The following is a 20528-nucleotide window of genomic DNA, read 5'->3' as shown; positions in this document are numbered from 1 at the left end:
CGAGAGCTTCTGACAGAGCGTTGTGTGAACCTGGTTTCAGGCTAGTCTTGCTTCCCAGATGCATTGAAGAAAGTGCAACACACACGAGATACGAAAGGTTTGTCCTGATCAATTTTGATACCAAAGTAGGCATGATATTCGTGCATTTTCCTTGCAAATGGGTGATTTTAAGCTTTCGATTGGCATAGTGACTTTATCACAAATGCAGTAAAGTCGGTCAGGATCAGTCTTGCTCTTTCTCTTCATTTTGTAAGAACGTTCCTTAAACCAGTCTGATCACTGAGAAAGCTCAAGCCAGACTACATTGGGCTGCAAGAAAGAAGTTGATTTTACGCCCGCCTCTCTCTCCTACTAAGTTACCACTATACAGAGTTGCAAGCTATCGCCCGTGTCTCAAGTGTAATTTTCAAGGTCTGAAACAGTAATGAAATTTGTTGAAAAGGTCCTTTATTCCAAATTAACTGTACTTATGTACTACATAACATATTTAATGTAGATTTGATGTGAATTTAAGTCCGTTTTATGATAACAAACATCATTTTTTCTTACCTGTTATACGTATCATTTCTGTAATTACATACTAACTAAAATTTTGGTTAGTAAAGAAACCTGACCTGATTGAGCAAAATGAATTATATTTTTGAATTCAGTAAGCAAAGAAAAAAAAGATCAGTTATAAAATCCTTGACCTTAGAAAAAATGAATTCAAACGCAGACCAGCAATTGCGAAATATTAGTCTTATGTTATTATACTTGTGAATATTGGTTATAAACATTTTCAATTGTGATTGTTCTTTATCATATAGGCTCTTGCTTTTTGTAATCTGTGCTATTTTATTGCTTATATTAATTTGTTTATTTTGTCTTCTTCTTTCTGCTTATCTACAGTGCGGTTTTGAACTGCCAACGACGAGCTTTTGCTCATACGGGGGTAAATTCTTTAATTTATATATCTCGTAGAGTTCTATCCCACTTGTAAATGGATTTGCGTGTAGGAGGATCCACATTCCATTCCCTCTGTATGCGCTGCTGAACAAGCGTAACTGAATTCAATTCTGCAAACCAGAGCACGCATTGAACTTTTTGCTGTACCGTCAACATCTCTATTGACAGGAACTAAACTGACAAATGCAAATTTTCATTCATGCAACAATAAGCTTGAAACGATACATTTCACACAACAATGGCCATGCAACAATAAGCTTGAAACAAAATATTGCACATAACAACGACCATGGAAAGCTATGAAACGAAATCTTCAAGAGTTTTTCTATTGATTGAGCTTTATCTCACTTACTTACTTACTTACTGGCTTTTAAGGAACTCGGAGGTTCATTGCCGCCCTCACATAAGCCCGCCATTGGTCCCTATTCTGAGCAAAATCAATCCATTCTCTATCATCATATCCCACCTCCCTCAAATCCATTTTAATATTATCTTCCCATCTACGTCTCGGCCTCCCTAAAGGTCTTTTTCCCTCCGGCCTCCCAACTAACACTCTATATGCATTTCTGGATTCGCCCATACGTGCTACATGCCCTGCCCATTTCAAACGTCTGGATTTAATATTCCTAATTATGCCAGGTGAAGAATACAATGCGTGCAGTTTGAGCTTTATCTTAAGAAATTATAATATACGGTTGTGAAATTATAAGCTATTATTTCTGCATGCTCTTAGTGTGGACACGATGTATAATAATAGTTCTTTTAATGTTTCTTTTTAATGTATATAAATAAAATAAAACACTATTGATATGTAGGCCTACAATATTCTCTTCTTCTCTGGATTATTTGTTTCTGGGTAAAAACACTGTTAGAACAAGATCATCCCTTCTGAACCTACATTATGTGTCTGAAAGTATAGTGTTTATATACGTTGAATTTTAGCGTAAACTTTCTATGCCGCCTTCAATAGAATTATACCTCTGTAATTGTTGCATTTATTTTGATCACCATGTATGAATATTTATATAAATAATTGTTATTATGTCCCATATGTGCCAATTTCGGACCCGCACTTATCCAAGTAAGACTCAAGCTATAATTATTGGCCATAAGCGTTTAGTTAACTCTCTTAATAACAGTAATCTTTCAGTTGTTACACTTAGCAACACGCTAATCCCTTATTCATCTGTCGTAAAAATCTTGGCTTCTTTTTTGATAATAATCTAAATTGGAATTTTCAAGTTAAAGAAACGATAAAAAAATCTGTTCCTCCATTCACTGTTTGAGTCGCTTAAGAAACTTCTTGCCCCAGCAACTAAAACTTACCCTAGTACAAACCCTAGTAAAGCCCCACTTCGATTATTGTGACGTTTTGTTAAGTGACCTAAGTTCTGAACTGTCGGTCAAGTTACAGCGAGTTCAGAATATGTGCGTCAGATACATGTACAACATCCGACGATATGATCACATATCACCGTCCTTCGCAAGTCTTTCGTGGCTCCTACTTAAAGAACGTAGAACTTGACACTCTTTGTCTTTACTCATTCGAATTCTGCACACTTCAACACCAAATTACCTTTCGTCTCGTTTCTCTTATCTATACTCTAACCACGACGTAAATACCAGATCACTTATCTGTGGCGCGTTAAGTATACCTCTTCATAGAACATCTCGTTATTCATCATCTTTTACAGTATCCACTTCACGACAATGGAATTCCCTGTCACAAAGTATTAGGGGCTGCAAGACAATAATAGTACATTATGCAACGAGCCTATAATGATAGTAATTAAGAAGCGAGTATGGATGTTTTTGAAACGAGCGCAAGCGAGTTTCATACGACTTTTTATGTTCGACCATATTTCTAACTTGAAATTATTCAGATGTATACATTTTATTTGTATCTGACAAGATCGGAAGTGAACTTGTTCTAGGTAGTGAATTGTGAGATGTGCGCAGACGCGAAAGTATTGATTTTTTTCCGAGGAACAATAATGTCATTGACCTTGATGTAATCCCGTTAAACTTGATATAACCTTGATTATTTAATTCGACATTGAAAAACGAGATGACAAATTGAATTTATTTGAATATTATTTACAATTAATGCTAATTATTATAGTAACAGAACATAACCTTCTGCGACAGTATTGGATTTCCAGCCTCCGTGACTTTTCGCTAATTCTCTTTCGATTGCATATCCGAGAATAATCGATACTTGCGGTTTTATAACGGTACAAAGCTGACTTGTCATTGGCTGAACACCTGTAAGCTGAGTTGTCATTGGCTGAAAACACTTGTACTTTACTGAGTAGGTGTACTTTAATGACATGCATTAAAGGACTACTACCAGGTGTATAATTACTAAATTTCGGCATGGTCGAGCATAAACACTTTTAAAAACATCTTTTTCTATTATATAACATTATTTGAAATATATTGACATTCTATGTATTTTAGCTTAATTCTGCTACATAGTTTGTATTTCAGTGTTTAATAGTTCATAGTATGTTGTTGTTTAATTCGTAAATAACTCTTGTATACATGTAACTCTTATTTTAATCAAATTGTTGAATTCTTTGTAAGTTCATACATATGTATGTATACTTTTTGCTAGTTGAGTGGAAGAGAAGGCCTTACGGCCTTAACTCTGCACAGCTAAAATAATTCATTATTATCATTTTTCTGAATCTGATTTGTATGCGGGCATAAAAAATTATATTTTGGAGATAGACCTGTAACTTTTATTTTATAGCGGAAGTATCTCACTATTTTTTTTATGTTCATATTATGAAAAATAAATTACTCGAATTGCTCCATTACTTTTGTACTTACTTCAAGTGAATTTGCTTATCCCATGACTCTCTATATTTGTGTGTTTTGAATGTTGAATTGTATATGCTGTAAATTGAATGGTAGTCTGTATAGCTCAATTGATGAATTGTATATGCTGTAAATTGTATAGCAGTGTGTATAGCTCAACTGATTAATTGTTTATGATTATAAATTGAATTAATCTACTTGATATTAATTGCACAAATTTGTATAGCTTAATGAAAGTATGCTTGTAAATTGAATTAATCTGCTTACTTTGTATTGTTTATGTTTGTATAGCTTCGACCGATGAATTGTATATGCTTTAAATTGAATAGAATGTGTATAGCTGTATTGATAAATTGTTTGTGTTTGTAATTTGACGTAGTTTGTATGATATGTATTATCAATTTCTGTATATCACAACTGATTGAATTGTTTATGCCTTAAATTTAATTAACTTACTTGTTTTGTATTATACATATAGCTCAGCTGATGAATGATCGTTTGCGTTTGTAAATTTAATAATCTGATTGGCTACGTATTGCATATTTTTAGTACAGCCATCGATGTAGCTCAGTCGGCAGACTCGCTGGCCTGCTGATCCGGAGCTGCGTTCGGGCTTGGGTTGGATCCCCCTTTGATCTCATTGAATGGTTTCTTCCGAGGTTTTCCCCAGCCGTGGGACTGAAGCCGGATGATCTATGGCGAGTCCACGGCATCACTTCATTTCACCCCTTTGATTTGATTACCTGGTTGGGTTTTTCCGAGGTTTTCCCTAACCAAAAGGCAAATGCCGGGTAATCTTTTGGCGAATCCTCGGACCTCACCTCATAATTGTAGAAAATTACTAAATTGTAAAACTGTAAAAATTGTAAAATATTGTAAAAATTTATAAAAATTGTAATTGTAATATTGTAAAAATTTTGATTCGTTCCACATCTTAAAGCTTCATTGCTCCTGTAAGATCTATGGAATAAATGAATGAATGAATAAATGAATAATCTTCTATTTTCGATAGAATTTATATATCTACTTTATTTTTTAAATGTATACAGAAGCTTCAAATTTGAATTTCGATCACGAGTGAAAGTATTTTTACCCATATAACTCTGTTTATGAACAAGGCGTGTTCCGCAATTATTTTGCCTGCCATTTTCTATAACCTTTGATCTCATTTGCAAGCCATCGGTTTGTAGAGTAACAGAATTCTCGTTGATCCAGTCTTGAACAGTCAACTTAATAATGCATGAAGCCATCAGTTAGCCTGCGGCAATTCTTATAACAATTGAACAAAGGCTATTGTCAGATGATCGACTAGGCAGGGACCGCGACCAAGCAAATTTACTCGTATTCCAGCTACACAACAGCAAATCGCTAACGGGCATGCGCGGTATCTCAACGTAATCATCTGTGGATAAACTTCTCTGCTGTTTACGAGTGAAATTTACCTTGAAAAGGGAAAGGAAGTCCATACATAATATATATATTTTGTGCACTATACACGAAGTGCTTTCCTCGGCTGAGCAGGGCCATAAAACACGACGAGGCCCATGGATCTTCTTGCAATAACGATTTATGGCTAGAAAAAAATATTCTTTAACAGAGTCAATCTTCCCGTTGGAAAGTCTTATCGTTTCCATTAATATTCGGAGATAAAAATGATGTGTATACGTTACGTGGGATTCGTACTTGGTAGCGTACTGATCAGTTTTGCGTAACAAATACAAGACTCAAGGAAATAAATTATACAGAGTTAGTTAAAAGTCCCGCACCACCTAAATAACTTTTGAAGATTACGGTTCAGTGACATGAAACTTGGTATGTGAGGATAACCATATACTAAGAACTCAATAATGGTATTACCGATTTTTTTCTACTTCCGGTTTAACCGGAAGTAACTCCAACTCTCTTGTTTTAAATAGAACACCCAACATATTTTTTTATTTTTGAATAGTGCTCATTAAGAGCTTTTCAAAAAGTACCCACACTCGATACTTGTGTACAAATTTAGTGTTGCTAAGTCAAGAAAACGGAAAAGTGTATCGAATATTAAAAAAATAAAATACTCCTTCCTTAACAAAAGCAAAAGAAAGCTAGCTCACCTTCTAAATTGTGTTCAAATCGGTAGCCCTCAGCTGCTTTACAATGTGTTACTCGATCATGGAAACCATTTAAGGAATGATTTAACCAGGCTTTAGGAATATCTTGCAACACTTCCATTTTTATTTAGCAACACTGAATTTGTACAGAAGTATCAAGTGTGGGTACTTTTTGAAAATCTCTTAATGAGCACTATTCAAAAATAAAAAATATATATTGGGTGTTCCATTTAAAATAAGAGAGTTGGAGTTACTTCCGGTTGAACCGGAAGTAGAAAAAACTCGGTAATACCATTATTGAGTTATTAGCATACGGTTATCCTCACATACCAAGTTTCATATAACTGAACCGTATGCTTCAAAAGTTATTTAGGTTGTGCATTTATTATTTTAATATTCGATACACTTTTCTGTTTTCTTGACGTAGCAACACTGAATTTGTACAGAAGTATCAAGTGTGGGTAATTTCTGAAAAGCTCGTAATGAGCTTTATTAAAAAATGAAAAAAAAAATATATTGGGTGTTCCATTTAAAATACGAGAGTTGGAGTTACTTCTGGTTAAACCGGAAGCAGAAAAAACTCGGTAACATCATTGTTGAGTTCTTAACATATGGTTATAACCACATACCAAGTTTCATGTCACTGAACCACATGCTTCAAAAGTTATTTAGGTGGTGCGGGACTTTTAACTAACCCTGTATATTAGAATAGAGAAAATCATTCTTATATGAAACGGTTTTCCATCAAGAATAATGTCCTTATGAATACTTAATTTAGTGATAACTTATTGACAGAGAAGACGACCAACTTTCAGACAGAACAAAATATTCGCGGATTCTGAAAAGGTGAAGTAAAGAAAGAGGAATAATAGGGTAGAGTAGCATAAATCGCACCGCTTCCTAAATCGCACCAATGCTAGTTTAAAACAAATTACTATAGTAGTGTGGCATCTAGTGGTATTGTTACAATCCACCATATGAACTTCCACCATGTTACTTGATTTCTGCCACTTCTTTGTGTCAGCAGCGTGGTGATAGTGTATCTAATGTAATCGCTCAGGTGGATGTATATTTAGCTAACATTTTGTAACTAAATAACGGATTTGTATGCAAAGGAACCCACAATCTTAAGATGTTATTCGTTTAAAGAGGTATTAAAGAACATTTAACTTAGTAGGATTTTCGAACATGTGGTGATTATAGGCTAGAATGAAGGAAATAATAACTTATGGCGTAGTTTCTCAATTCGCACCACTTTGTACGTACCTAATTCGCACCGGTGCGATATGAGCAACTGTCGCAATTCTAGCCGTACAAAAGAAGGCCCCAAAAATTTTAACTGAACGAGGAATGCATCAGGTGGGTGCATATCAAGTGGTGAAAAGGGCGTTAATACAACAAATGTGTGTTTTACAAGCACACCAGGTATTTTGTGCCATCTGTGATAATTTTTAAACGTCAAACAGTGCATCCTTCATTATCAGCTGGTGCTCCTCCAGGATGGTTATTTGTTTGCTCTGAGTCAGGTTACATCAACAGTGAACTATTTGTCGAATAGCTCAAACATTTCATTTGCCACTCAAACCTGCCATAGAAATAAGTGCTGCTTCTGTAGATCCACCTATACAACCCATTCCAAAAATTTAGAAGCTAGATTATCTCGGGAAAATGGTATGCTCCTGTTTCAGCTTCCTCGTCATAATGCTCATAGGCCCAGCCTTTAGATGTTTCTATCTTCAAACCATTTCAGACAGGTATACCATGAAGCAGTTCTTAGGTGGCTTCGAGATAATCGTGGAGAAAAGGTGACGCAGTTTACAGTTTGAACTGCCTGGTGAAGCACATGGTAAATTCATAACAATAAAAAACTCATTAAGAAAGTTTAAATGTTACGTAATTTATGCTTTATTTTTTTAATTCATTTGAAGATGCGTTACTCTCTTTCATTAATTTCAATAAACTTGTAAATTGCATTTATTACATTATTCATATTAAATAATGTTCAATATGTTCAATATTAAAAGCTTTCCTTCATTCTGTTCCCTGCAGATTAAGACGTGCGATTTAAGAAACCGCAGCTGCTATTTAGGAAACTAGTTGCCTAAATGGCACCACTGACATGTGTTCCGAAAATGTCATTTTAATTAAAAAATATTAAATCAAATTCAAGGATTCTTTTTTACATGAAAGGTAAATGTTCTGCGAATGTATCTCTGTAAAGAAATGCAGAAAATAAAAACTGTATTGTTCAATAAAAATTATAAATACTAAAGTGGTGCGATATACGCAACCTTACCCTAGTTACAGTACATAATTGATACAAGTTCGTCAAGTGGTGTATTTTGACACGAGTGTGGAATGAACATTAGGAACCTGTTTAATTAAATGATTTCTTAAGACAGCTGTGAAATTAAAAACATGATATAACAGAATGGATTTTGAAGCTATCGGGATTATGAATTTCATAGTCTTCAAAAAAGGCGAAGTCAAAAGGAGGATAGTAAAGACCAAGGAAGCTTTTAATAGAAAAAAAAACATCTTCTGCGGACCTCTTTTGACAGATTATGAAAGAATATTCTGGACTAGCGGAAGAAGAAAGCATAATGAAAATTAAAGCAGGACACAGAAATGTAACATATTTCTTAATGTGTGAAAGAATGGAGAAAAGTAATTGAGACAGAGAAATAAAAAAGTAATAATTTCGAAAAGGCACTTTACAGGACAATATACTCGTAGATGCCAATTTATAGTTACGAAGAGGGTGCATTAAACCGCTCACACTTGGCCAGGACAATTAATAACGAAGATAGGAATACATTTCATCAGAGTCACATTTTATCCAAGTTGTAAACATTCTCACGACGTACACGTTAGTAATTTTCAAGCCGAACAGCGCCAATTGTCCAAGCTGAGTATACACTTCTCTGTCACGGTGACATCCTAGATTAGAGCTGCGAGGGGATGAGAGCTTTGCAAGTTGTAACGTTCTCTGTCGCCATCATTCTTTAATGAGGGTATAAACGCCGATGTGACAGCATGCAGTATGTCCACGTCGGGGTCAGTAAAAATACGAGTGCCAGGGTGTCACTCCACTGCAAATCCGGACACAGTCACTAACTTTCTGGATCGCTTTTTACTCTAGAGGTGCAACAATATACCATGTGTGCTTTATGGATTAGAACTAGAAATTCTTCATTTAAGATCTCTTGAAATGACAATTTCGCTCTTTATGGTTAGATATTTTCGATTTATGGCAGTTCCAGTTTCAAGAACTGTACAGTTCCTGGGGAATATTTACATTTATTTAAAGTACAGACATGTCTGTCTACTATGTTCGAGGAACTTTATAGTCAAGTTGTGTGTACATTGATTAATAAAGTGTCTCGGATCCTAAGTCTGCTTATGACTAAATCTGGGATTTTGGGACAAATACCTATTTTGTTCCTAAAGCATTAATACAAAAGTTTTAAAATATATTGACGTTTCATGAAATATCTGACATTCGATAGAGTTTTATGGTAATCTAAAATTCCTATTTGGGCCGTTGACGCATATTTCACGATTTTTCTGCCCAGAACGCCTATTTTGATGTATTAAAATTGTTTACGTTTATAATTTTAGCAGAATAAGGACAAGACTAATATATTCTGCAATGCACATTTGTAATATGTAGCCTACTAGCTGTTGTTGTCGACAATCAATATTTTCAATAAACGACTGTTTTATAATTTCTCAAATTGTGACATACTGGTTATATTTAGAACATAACTCAGTGGACCAATATACTGAAGAAAAATCCAGGATTTTGAGTACTCAGGCGTGCTTATCTAGCCATGGATTAGGAAACTGAAAATATCCCAGAAGAAACAAATAAAAAATGCGAGATTAGTCATATCTCCCATACCTCTATACAGAACGTTCTATTCAGCTTAAAAGTTATCTCATGGACAAAAGACAATATCTGAAAGGAAACTATTTGGAGAAGAGTATTGTTATGTATTGCAAAGAAAATTACGAATAAAAGTGTTTCATTATTTTATTTCATAACTTAGCTTCATTAGCTTTTTAGTAAAAAAATGTAGTACTCATCAATTGATAATATTTGAGCTCTCATGTACAGATTGAAGGGGATTGGATGGTATTTTTTAAAACTTTTTCCTATTTGGTGTAAAATATTAATTTTTTGTATGTAGAGAGCTCATAGCTGTGGCAACTCAACCAAATAAAAATATAAAAAGAAAAACTTATTTGGGGGCCCAAATTTGAAAAACATATACCCAATGCAGGATTGTACTAAAACCGATATATCTAAACCGTTTTTAAAGACAGATTCAAACAGTTTTCTGTAATGTATTTGCAAAAGCATGTTCTACAAATTGTTTGTAACAGAATTTTGATATTAGTCCCTACGTTTCTAAAATAAACAATTAAAATTTAATAACAATTTTCTGATTTCCTTTCTTGCAAACAAATGGACGTATTTTTAAAATGAAATAAATTAACAAAATTCTGTTACAGAGAAAAGTTTCCTAATAGTCTAAAGAATGTGTGTTCTAAATTTCTTGCATGTATCTTTAATAGTTCAGAAATTATATCCATTTTTGTCTGGCAATGTAGCAAAAAAAATGAAGTTACTGGAAACGGATAAAAGCGGGCGTGTGATTAAAAAATCCACAGCGCAGGAAGTTTAAAATGACGTCTCAACATCCGATAAGGGCACAAATACCCACAAAATGTTATGCAATGCATTCCACACATACCAAAGGGTATTTTAAAGAAAAAAAAATTTTTGGAAATTTAATTTACCGGAAACAACAATAAAAGTGGGCGAGTGATTTAAAAATCCATAACGCAGGAAGTTTAAAAATGGCGACTCAACATCCGATAAGGTCACAAATAACCACAAAATGTTATGCTATGCATTCCACACATATCACAGAGTTTTTTTTAAGGGTTTTGTTTTGAAAATTTACTCATTTTTCACAAAAAATACCATCCTCTCCCCTTAATAGTTTAATCTGAATAAATGATTTACTGCAATGGCTTACAGTTTTTAACAATAATATAAATTAGAATTCTCTGTTATTGAATAGAGAGAAAAACATTTTGAAGCCTGCTATATTTTACTCGCATATTTTCTTATTTGACGAGCTTATTTTTATATTTAGAGTCAATTTTAGCCGGCTAGTTGCTTAAAATTCTCAGGTATACTTATTACTGATCAGTTCTGCAAGGAACGTTTAATGGAGTAGCGTTTAATTTTACATTTCTCTGGTCTCTCACAGACGTGGTCATAAAGCAAAAGGATAACAAGCGAAATTTACTATGGATTAAGGCGCTAAATGTATGCTCTTTCTGTGAAATGTAGCACACAGTAGTATCACATATTGCCAGCAGTGTGTAGGTAGCTTAACGTAATTTACCTACTTTTTAATTTATACTACACGATGAAGTGAGGAACGAACTATGTGACCTTTTCTACTAATTGCCTTTATCTGTTCTTTCTTAGAACTACTAAAACGGTAAAATCCGTCTCTAGAGATGTGTGTAGAGCAGGGAAATGTTCGTGAAAATTACTTTGCACAGAGCTATACGAATTTCCACTTGAATGGAATGTTTTAACGATAGAAAACTTTCTTCTTAACGCTGTGAGAAGCTCTAACAAATTGGATTGGATGGAATACTGACACTAGCATTCTGTGATGCCGTCCTATAAAACACGTATAGAAACTTGTTTATAATTTTTATTATCATTTTAATACACTTGAAGATTTGAGACTTATTACTAGTGTATAAAGTAAACAGTAGTTACTGCCAAAAAGAAAAATAATTTTAAAAGCTTTGTAGTTACATTATTATTATTATTATTATTATTATTATTATTATTATTATTATTATTATTATTATTAAGAATAATATTAATATTAAGAAGAACAATATAAATAAAAATTAATTGCCGTCATAAGAGAAATGTATAACGATAATAGATCTTATGTTAAAATTGGAAAAACCTTTTAACAAATAGAAACCTCCAAAGGGTTGAGACAAGGCTGCAGCTTAGCACCAATACTGTTCAACATCGAACAGGTACTGAAACAATGGAAACAAAGCTGTCAAGGAATGGGAATAAAAATAGAAGATAAATTCCTATTTAATTTACAATTTGCAGACGATCAAGTAGTGATTGCCCAAGATCTTTTTGATTTAGAATTTATGCTCAAAAGATTAAACAAATTTTATGAATCCTGGGGTCTCTCTATAAATTATAAGAATACAATATTTGGCCATTAATACTAAAAGTAGTGATAATATTGTTATAGATGATGAAATTGAAATTAAACAAGTTAACCAGGCAAAATACCTAGGTACAATTATAACTAAAGCACAAGGTATTGGCGAAGAGGAAATAAAAAACAGAATTGAACAAAGTAAAAAAATTATAACATGTTTCAATTCTATATGGTGGGATAAACATCTTTGGAAGGATACCAAGAAATATATTGGCAAAATATTAGTTGAATCTGTATTAAACTACGGAAGTGAAATATGGGTAACGAATGCATATTATAGAAAAAGAATTTTGGCCGTAGAAATGGATTATTTGAGACGAAGTGCTAGAGTCTCCCGCTTGGACCACATTAAAAATGAAGAAATCAGGCATAGAATGGATGCTGAAGAGACAGTGTTAAGTAGAATAGAAAATAAGAGTTTGAAGTGGTTTGGTCATCTGATGAGAATGGGTGAAGATAGATAGCCTAAACAAATTTATCAGTGGAAACCTCCAGGAAGAGGAAGAGATAGACCAAAAAGAACTTGGGACAACGAAGTAATGGAGGTCATGCACAAGAGAGGGTTGAGGACTGAAGACGCACAAGACAGAAGGCTTTGGAGGATTGGCACAGGAAGACGGCAATAGCTGTAGAATCCTGAATATATCTTATTATTATTATTATTATTATTATTATTATTATTATTATTCGTAAATAAAAATATTAACCAGGGTTGTATATTTATGGATAAAAATTAAGTCAAGAAAACAAGACCAGAATTAAGCTTTTATTCACGAAACAAAAAATAAATTATGTAGAAAAAATGGAAATATAGCATAAAATGGAAAATCGGTGAGCGAGTGAATGAATGAACGAGTGAATAAATGAGATGGTATATGAGTGAATGAATGTGTTAGTGAGCGAGTTATTTAATGACTGTTTTAGTGAGCGAGTGAATTAATGAATGAATTAGTAAATCAATGTGTAAATGAATGAGTTAGTAAATCAATGTGTAAATGAATGAGTTAGTGAGCGATCGAATGAATAATTGAGTGAATGAATGAATTAGTGAGAATCAGTCTTCAAACCTAATCAAATAGGCAAACAATAATTATGATAGAAGAGTTTAATCACAAAAACAAAATTAATGGCTTTAAGGCAAGAAAGTGGTAACAACGAAGATAATAATCAACGACAAAATGATAGAACAGATAAGCCATTTTAACTATTTAGGAAATTAGTTTTAAGGGGAGAGAATGGTATTTTTGATGAAAAATGACTAAATTTTCAAAAAAAAAAAATCTTTAAAATACTCTGTGATATGTGTGGATCGCCATTTTTAAACTTCCTGCGTTATGGATTTTTAAATCACTCGCCCACTTTTATTGTTGTTTCCGGTAAATTAAATTTTCAAAAAATTTTTTTTCTTTAAAATACCCTTTGATATGTGTGGAATGCATTGCATAACATTTTGTGGGTATTTGTGCCCTTATCGGATGTTGAGACGTCATTTTTAAACTTCCTGCGCTATGGATTTTTAAATCACACGCCCGCTTTTATCCGTTTCCAGTAACTTCATTTTTTTTGCTACATTGCCAGACAAAAATGGATATAATTTCTGAACTATAAAAAGATACATGCAAGAAATTTAGAACACACATTCTTTAGACTATTAGGAAACTTTTCTCTGTAACAGAATTTTGTTAATTTATTTCATTTTAAAAATACGTCCGTTTGTTTGCAAGAAAGGAAATCAGAAAATTGTTACTAAATTTTAATTGTTTATTTTACAAACGTAGGGCCTAATATCAAAATTATTTTACGGAGAGTTTGTAGTACATACTTTGCAAATGCATTGCAAAAACTGTTTGAATCTGTCTTTAAAAATGGTTTTGATATATCGGTTTTAGTACAATCCTGCATTGGGTATATGTTTTTCAAATTTGGGCCCCCAAATATATTTTTATATTTTTATTTGGTTGAGTTGCCACAGCTCTGAGCTCTCTACATACAAAAAATTAATAATTTACACCAAATAGGAAAAATGTTAAAAAAAATACCATCCTCTCCCCTTAATGGGTTATTTTACGACGTTGTATCAACACCTCAGATTATTTATCGTCTGAATAAAGTGTAGGTGATAATGCCGGTGAAATGAGTCCGGGATCTAGCTCCATAGTTACCCAGCATTTGCTCATATAAGGTTGAGGGAAACCCCCGGAAAAAAACCGTAACAAGATAACTTGCCCCGACCGGGATTCGAACTCGGGCCACCTGGTTTCGCGGTCAGACGCGCAGAAAATGATGATAGTTGTGATAAAGATTGTGATATACTCGTAGCTGTGAAATGAAGGAGACACTTAAAAGACTTTTTAAATTTCTACAATTTTATCCAAAATTTGTGAAATTTAAACTACTAAAACAGGCCTACAATATTATTCTCTGTACAGAATTTGGTGCCATTAGGATTGATAGTTTTGAAACTATATTTAAAAAAATATAATTTATACTGACGTCATAAAAAAGTTTCTTGTGTCGAAAGTTTTCAAAATTGTTATTCACATTTGCTCAAAAGCTTGAAAATAGTCATATAAATACAATTTATTTATTTTTTTGAGCTCAATATATAATTACGATTATATAAACAAAAAAGTGGAATTTTAATTCTTCAGCATTATTTCACCATAGTGTCCCTCTAGGTAAATTCCAAACGATCAGTTGAATAATTAACCGTACTTTTAGAAACAAAGTACGTAAAGAGACAATTATTAACATTGTACAAAGTTATGACTGTACCAATACTATCTAACGGACGTGATCTGTGTACGATAACCAAAAAACTCGAAAGTAAAATGGAGACCTCAAAAATGAAGTTTTTGGCAGGAGTTAAAAATATACAAAACGAAGACACAGGAGAAGGATTACAATTATTTAACATGAATGAGAAATTAAAAGATCATACACAACAATGCAAAGAATGCCAGATACAAGAATAATTAAATATGAAAATGTAAACCTAAAAGGAACAGATCTGTAGGCACACCAAGAAAGAGATGGTTGTTAGAACTTTGAAGACGGAACAAGCAGGTATCTGCTTGTATTGTGAAGTGAAGAGGAAGAATAAGAAGAAGTAATGAGTTAGTGAGCGAAGGAATGAATGGATGTTATTGAGCGGGAGAAAAATCAATAAGTAAAGAAAAACGTAAGGATAATGGTATCGTTATTAAAAACTCAAATGGGTTCTTATTCTTAACTACAAGAAATTTCTCGCTTTTGAGGAGAAAAGTTGTCAACTATGACGCAGAGAGATACGAAAAATATTTTCATGGTACAACATTAATTTTATTAGAAAGGCCTTGACTTAGGAAGCAGAATCACAAAATCTCTAATAATCTGAGCCATAGAAGGAGAATAGGATATAAGACATAAATCTGTGCTGCGAATAAGTTATCCTAAATTATGTACTATATCTTGAAAACAACTTTTCTCTTAAAATATGTTTGGTTTTCAATATTACGTTCTAGTTGCTGTTCACAACTCTGGTACCTATTCATTTACGACATTGTTTGAATACTCAAGAAATTCTCACCGACCTGTTTCACATTCTGAAATGTCAAGCATAACACCGTCGTAAAACTCGGGATGTTAGGTTGACAACTACAGGGGCAACTTTTACATCGTAGGCTACTGAACAAGCCCCTAATGTTTCCGAAACGCAGACATGTTAGACACATTGCGGTATTAATATTTAGCATACACAATGCAAAGGAAATTTCATATTACTCAATATACTGCGGTATACATTAAAGCGAGAACAATTGAATGGCAAGAAAAATGTTCAGTTTTTAGTAGGTATCTTAACTTATATAACGCAATAAATATTACGTACTGACAAGGTAATAAAGATTATAACACATGCCTATGTATGTATGTATGTATGTATGTATGTATGTATGTATGTATGTATGTATGTATGTATGTATGTATGTATGTATGTATGTATGTATGTATGTATTTTATATTTTTATTGGGTTATTTTACGACGCTGTATCAACATCTAGGTTATTTAGCGTCTGAATGATATGAAGGTGATAATGCCGGTGAAATGAGTCCGGGGTCCAGCACCGAAAGTTATCCAGCATTTGCTCGTATTGGGTTGAGGAAAAACTCCGGAAAAAACCTCAACCAGGTAACTTGCCCCGACCGGGATTAAAACCCGGGTCACCTGGTTTCGCGGCCAGACGCGCTGACCGTTACTCCACAGGTGTGGACTGTATGTATGTATGTATGTATGTATGTATGTATGTATGTATGTATGTATGTATGTATTTTATTTTATTTTATTGGGTTCTTTTACGACGCTCTATCAACATCTCAGGTTATTTAGCGTCTGAATGAAATGAAGGTCATAATGCCGGTGAAATGAGTCCAGGGTCCAGCACCGAAAGTTACCCAGCATTTGCTCGTATTGGGTTGAGGGAAAACCCCGGAAAAAACCTCAATCCCCGACCGGGATTCGAACCCGAGCCACCTGGTTTCTCTCCTAGACGTGCTAACCGTTATTCCTTAGGTGTGGATTTTTAAATCCTAGTATTTCATCACAAAATAACTTTTTTCTAGCGTTCCACTTTTTTTTTGCACTACAGTGTATATGAAATGGACGTTCGTGTGACTGTGTAACAGTTATTAACCGTTACTGAGACAATTAAGGCGAATAATGTATCCTGTTATCCTCCTGCACAAGTACAACCTTTTGACACATCTGTTGGTTGGGTTATCTATTGTTCAGGCGTATGTGACTGCAGGGCTGGCATTCATGTTACGTACAGTATATATAATACACAGGAATGGTGGTAAAAAAGTAAACAAATAGAAACTATTTATGTGACCATGCAGGAAGTCTCTGGTCGTGCATCGGCATTTTCGCCCACTACTCAAAAGCACACACCAGTGAAAAATATTCAGTTATCTATGTATATTGTCGGTCTGGTTGGCGCAGTTGGTATAGCGCTGGCCTTCTATGCCCGATCCGGGGCCAAGTCGATGGCATTTAAGTGTGCTTAAATGCGACAGGCTCATGTCAGTAGATTTACTGGCATGTAAAAGAACTCCTGCGGGAAAAATTCCGGCACACGGGCGACGCTGATATAACCTCGGCAGTTGCGAGCGTCGTTAAATAAAACATAACATTTTTTTTCTATGTATTACTAGTATTCCTCGGTTTTACGTGCATGCTCTTTTCTCTTCTGCCGAAAATATGGAATATGTCATGTGACACAAAAGTCGCTTGCCAAATGGGGAAAACATTTAAATAACAAATTTAAGATCATACCAATGAGAACAAGAACCACTATAAGGACTACGACAAAACAAGGACAACAACGACAAAGACCACGACAAGTACCACGATAAAGAGCATGACAAGGTCTATGACAACGATAAGCACCATGACTAAGACAAGGATCACGATAAGGACCACAACAAAGGTAACAAGGACTACGATAAGGAGCACAGAAGAGACAGCAAGGACCATGATAAGAATCATGACAAAGACAACAAAGACCACGATAAGGACCATGATAAAGACAAAAGAATCATGATAAGGACCACGACAAGATCAAACAAATGGATAATGACAAGTATCACGATAAGGATCATGACAAGGGCCACGACAACGATAAGGACCATGAGAAAGACAATAAGGATCATGACGAAGACAAGGATCACGATAAGGACCACAACAAAGGCAACAAGGACTACGATAAGGAGCACAACAGAGACAGCAAGGACCATGATAAGGAGCACGACATGGACAACGATAAGCACCACAAGAATCACGGTAAGGACCATGACCACGATAAGAACCATAGAAAAGACAAGGATCATGATAAGAATCATGACAAAGACAACAAAGACCACGATAAGGACCATGATAAAGAACACGACATGGACAACGATAAGCACCACAAGAATCACGGTAAGGACCATGACCACGATAAGAACCATAGAAAAGACAAAAAGAACTATGGTATGAATCATGACAAAGACAACAAAGACCACGATAAGGACCATGATAAAGACAAAAGAATCATGATAAGGACCACGACAAGATCAAACAAATGGATAATGACAAGTATCACGATAAGGATCATGACAAGGGCCACGACAACGATAAGGACCATGAGAAAGACAATAAGGATCATGACGAAGACAAGGATCACGATAAGGACCACAACAAAGGCAACAAGGACTACGATAAGGAGCACAACAGAGACAGCAAGGACCACGATAAGGAGCACGACATGGACAACGACAAGCACCACAAGAATCACGGTAAGGACCATGACCACGATAAGAACCATAGAAAAGACAAGGATCATGATAAGAATCGTGACAAGGACAACAAAGACCACGATAAGGACCATGACAATGACAAAGGAATCATGTAAGGACTACGACAAGATCAACGAAATGGACAATGACAAGTATCACGGTAAGGATGACACGGGCCACGACAACGGTAAGGACCATGACAAAGACAATAAGGACCATGACGAAGACAAGGATCACGATAAGGACCACAACAAAGGCAACAAGGACTACAATAAGGAGCACAACAGAGACAACAAGGACCATGATAAAGATCACGACATGGATAACGACAAGCACCACAAGAATCACGGTAAGGACCACGACTATGATAAGAACCATGGCAAAGACAACAAGGACTATGGTAAGGACCACAACAATGTCAAAGAAATGAACAATGACAAGTATCACAATAAGGGCTACGATAAGTGGCATGATCCATGTCGTGAACTTTATCGTGATCCTTGTCGTGGTTCTTCTCGTGGTCCATATCGTGATCATATATGTGATGCTTATCGTTGTCCTTGTGATCCCCATTTTCATCCTTATCGTGATACTTATAGTGGTTCTTGTCCTGATCCTTGTCGTAGTCGTCGTTGACAATGTCATGTTTCTTATTGTTGTCCCTGTTGTCTTTACTATGGTATTTATTGCGGCCGTGGTCCTTTTTGTCTTTGTCATGGTCCTTATCGTAATTATTTTTGTCTTTGTCATGATCCTTGTGGTCTTTGTTGTCTGTGTCTTGGTTATTATCATGTTACTTGTTGTCTTTGTAATGTTTCTTATCGTGGTCATCGTAATTGTCTTGCTCCTTGTCGGGGCCCATGTTATGGTTATTATCGCGGTCCTTGCTGTGGTCCATGTCGTGATCCTTATACTTGTCCTTGTCGTTGAGTATCTCTTGTTTCTTATAGTGGTCTATATTGTCTTTGTGATGATCCTTATTAACTTTTAATATCTTCGTCATGGTCTTACATTTATCATTTCAAAATTTCCGTAATCTTTGTATGAAATGAGTCAAAGTCAGAATAGGAGAAGAAATGTCACAGAGAAATGGAATAGGCAAAGAAGTCTGACAAGGATGTCTTTTATCACCTCTCTGTTCAACATGTACTTGGAGGATTTGGTGAAGAACTGTTCTCAGAATATGGGAGGAGTGATATTAGGAGAAAACAGAATAAAGTGCATAAGATTTGCTGAAGATATGGCGTTGTTAGCCGCAGTGATGACACTGGAGGTAAATGACAGCTGTGATCAGTACTGGTTAAAGATAAATGCAAACAAGACGAGAACTATGACTATCGGGAGAAAAATAAAGAAGTGAACGTGCGAATTCGCTTCAAATACTTAAGGAAATTAAGTGGAGGACACAATGGCAATGAAAGTTTTCAACAGAAAAAGGAGTTATCTTCTGCGCACCTTTGGTAAAAGAACTAAGGAAGAGACTAGCGAAGTGCTTTGTGTGAAGTGTGGCATTTTATGGGGGGGGCAGATTCATGGACATTTCGACAAAGTAAAGAGAAACGACTGGAAGCATTTGAAATGTGGATATGGAGGAGAATCGAGCGTGTGAAATGGACAGACAAATTAAGAAATTAATCTGTACTACAAAGAGTGGGTGAAGAAAGAATAATGCAGAAACTGTTTAGGAAGAGAAAAAGAAATTGACTATGTCACTGGCTAAGAAGGAGTTGCCTACTGAATGATGCAGTGGAAGGAACGGTGAACGGGAGAAAAGTTCTGGGCAAAAGAAAATATCTCATAATAGACAACATTAAGATAGGCCTATATGAATCGTATGCGGAGACTAGAAGGAACGTGGAAAAGAGGGAAGATTAGTGAATGCTCGAATTGCAGTGAGAGACCTGCCCTTGGTCAGAGAGCTATGAATACCGTCTTTGTTGGAAGATGTGGTTCCTTATCGGCGACAAAGAATAAGATTCAGCGTTACGAAAGTCTGCTTGAATGAACAGGATGTTGGTATATAATTTAGGATTTTTACTTAAATGCCATTGATCTGGGAAGGGAT

The 20528-nt window shown here is 34.9% G+C and overlaps 1 long non-coding RNA gene across 1 annotated transcript in view; it reads right to left on the bottom strand.

Moving 5' to 3' along the window:
- LOC138691180 (uncharacterized) overlaps positions 1-20528 on the bottom strand; it is a 231559-nt gene that overhangs the window by 81981 nt on the left and 129050 nt on the right. The gene's annotated exons all lie outside the window — the stretch shown is intronic.

The sequence above is a fragment of the Periplaneta americana genome, chromosome 16, assembly GCF_040183065.1.
Source record: "Periplaneta americana isolate PAMFEO1 chromosome 16, P.americana_PAMFEO1_priV1, whole genome shotgun sequence".
In the NCBI taxonomy this organism is placed as follows: Eukaryota; Metazoa; Arthropoda; class Insecta; order Blattodea; family Blattidae; genus Periplaneta; species Periplaneta americana.
The sequence above is the reverse complement of the archived record's forward strand: the minus strand, read 5'-3'. Positions and strand labels throughout refer to the sequence as shown.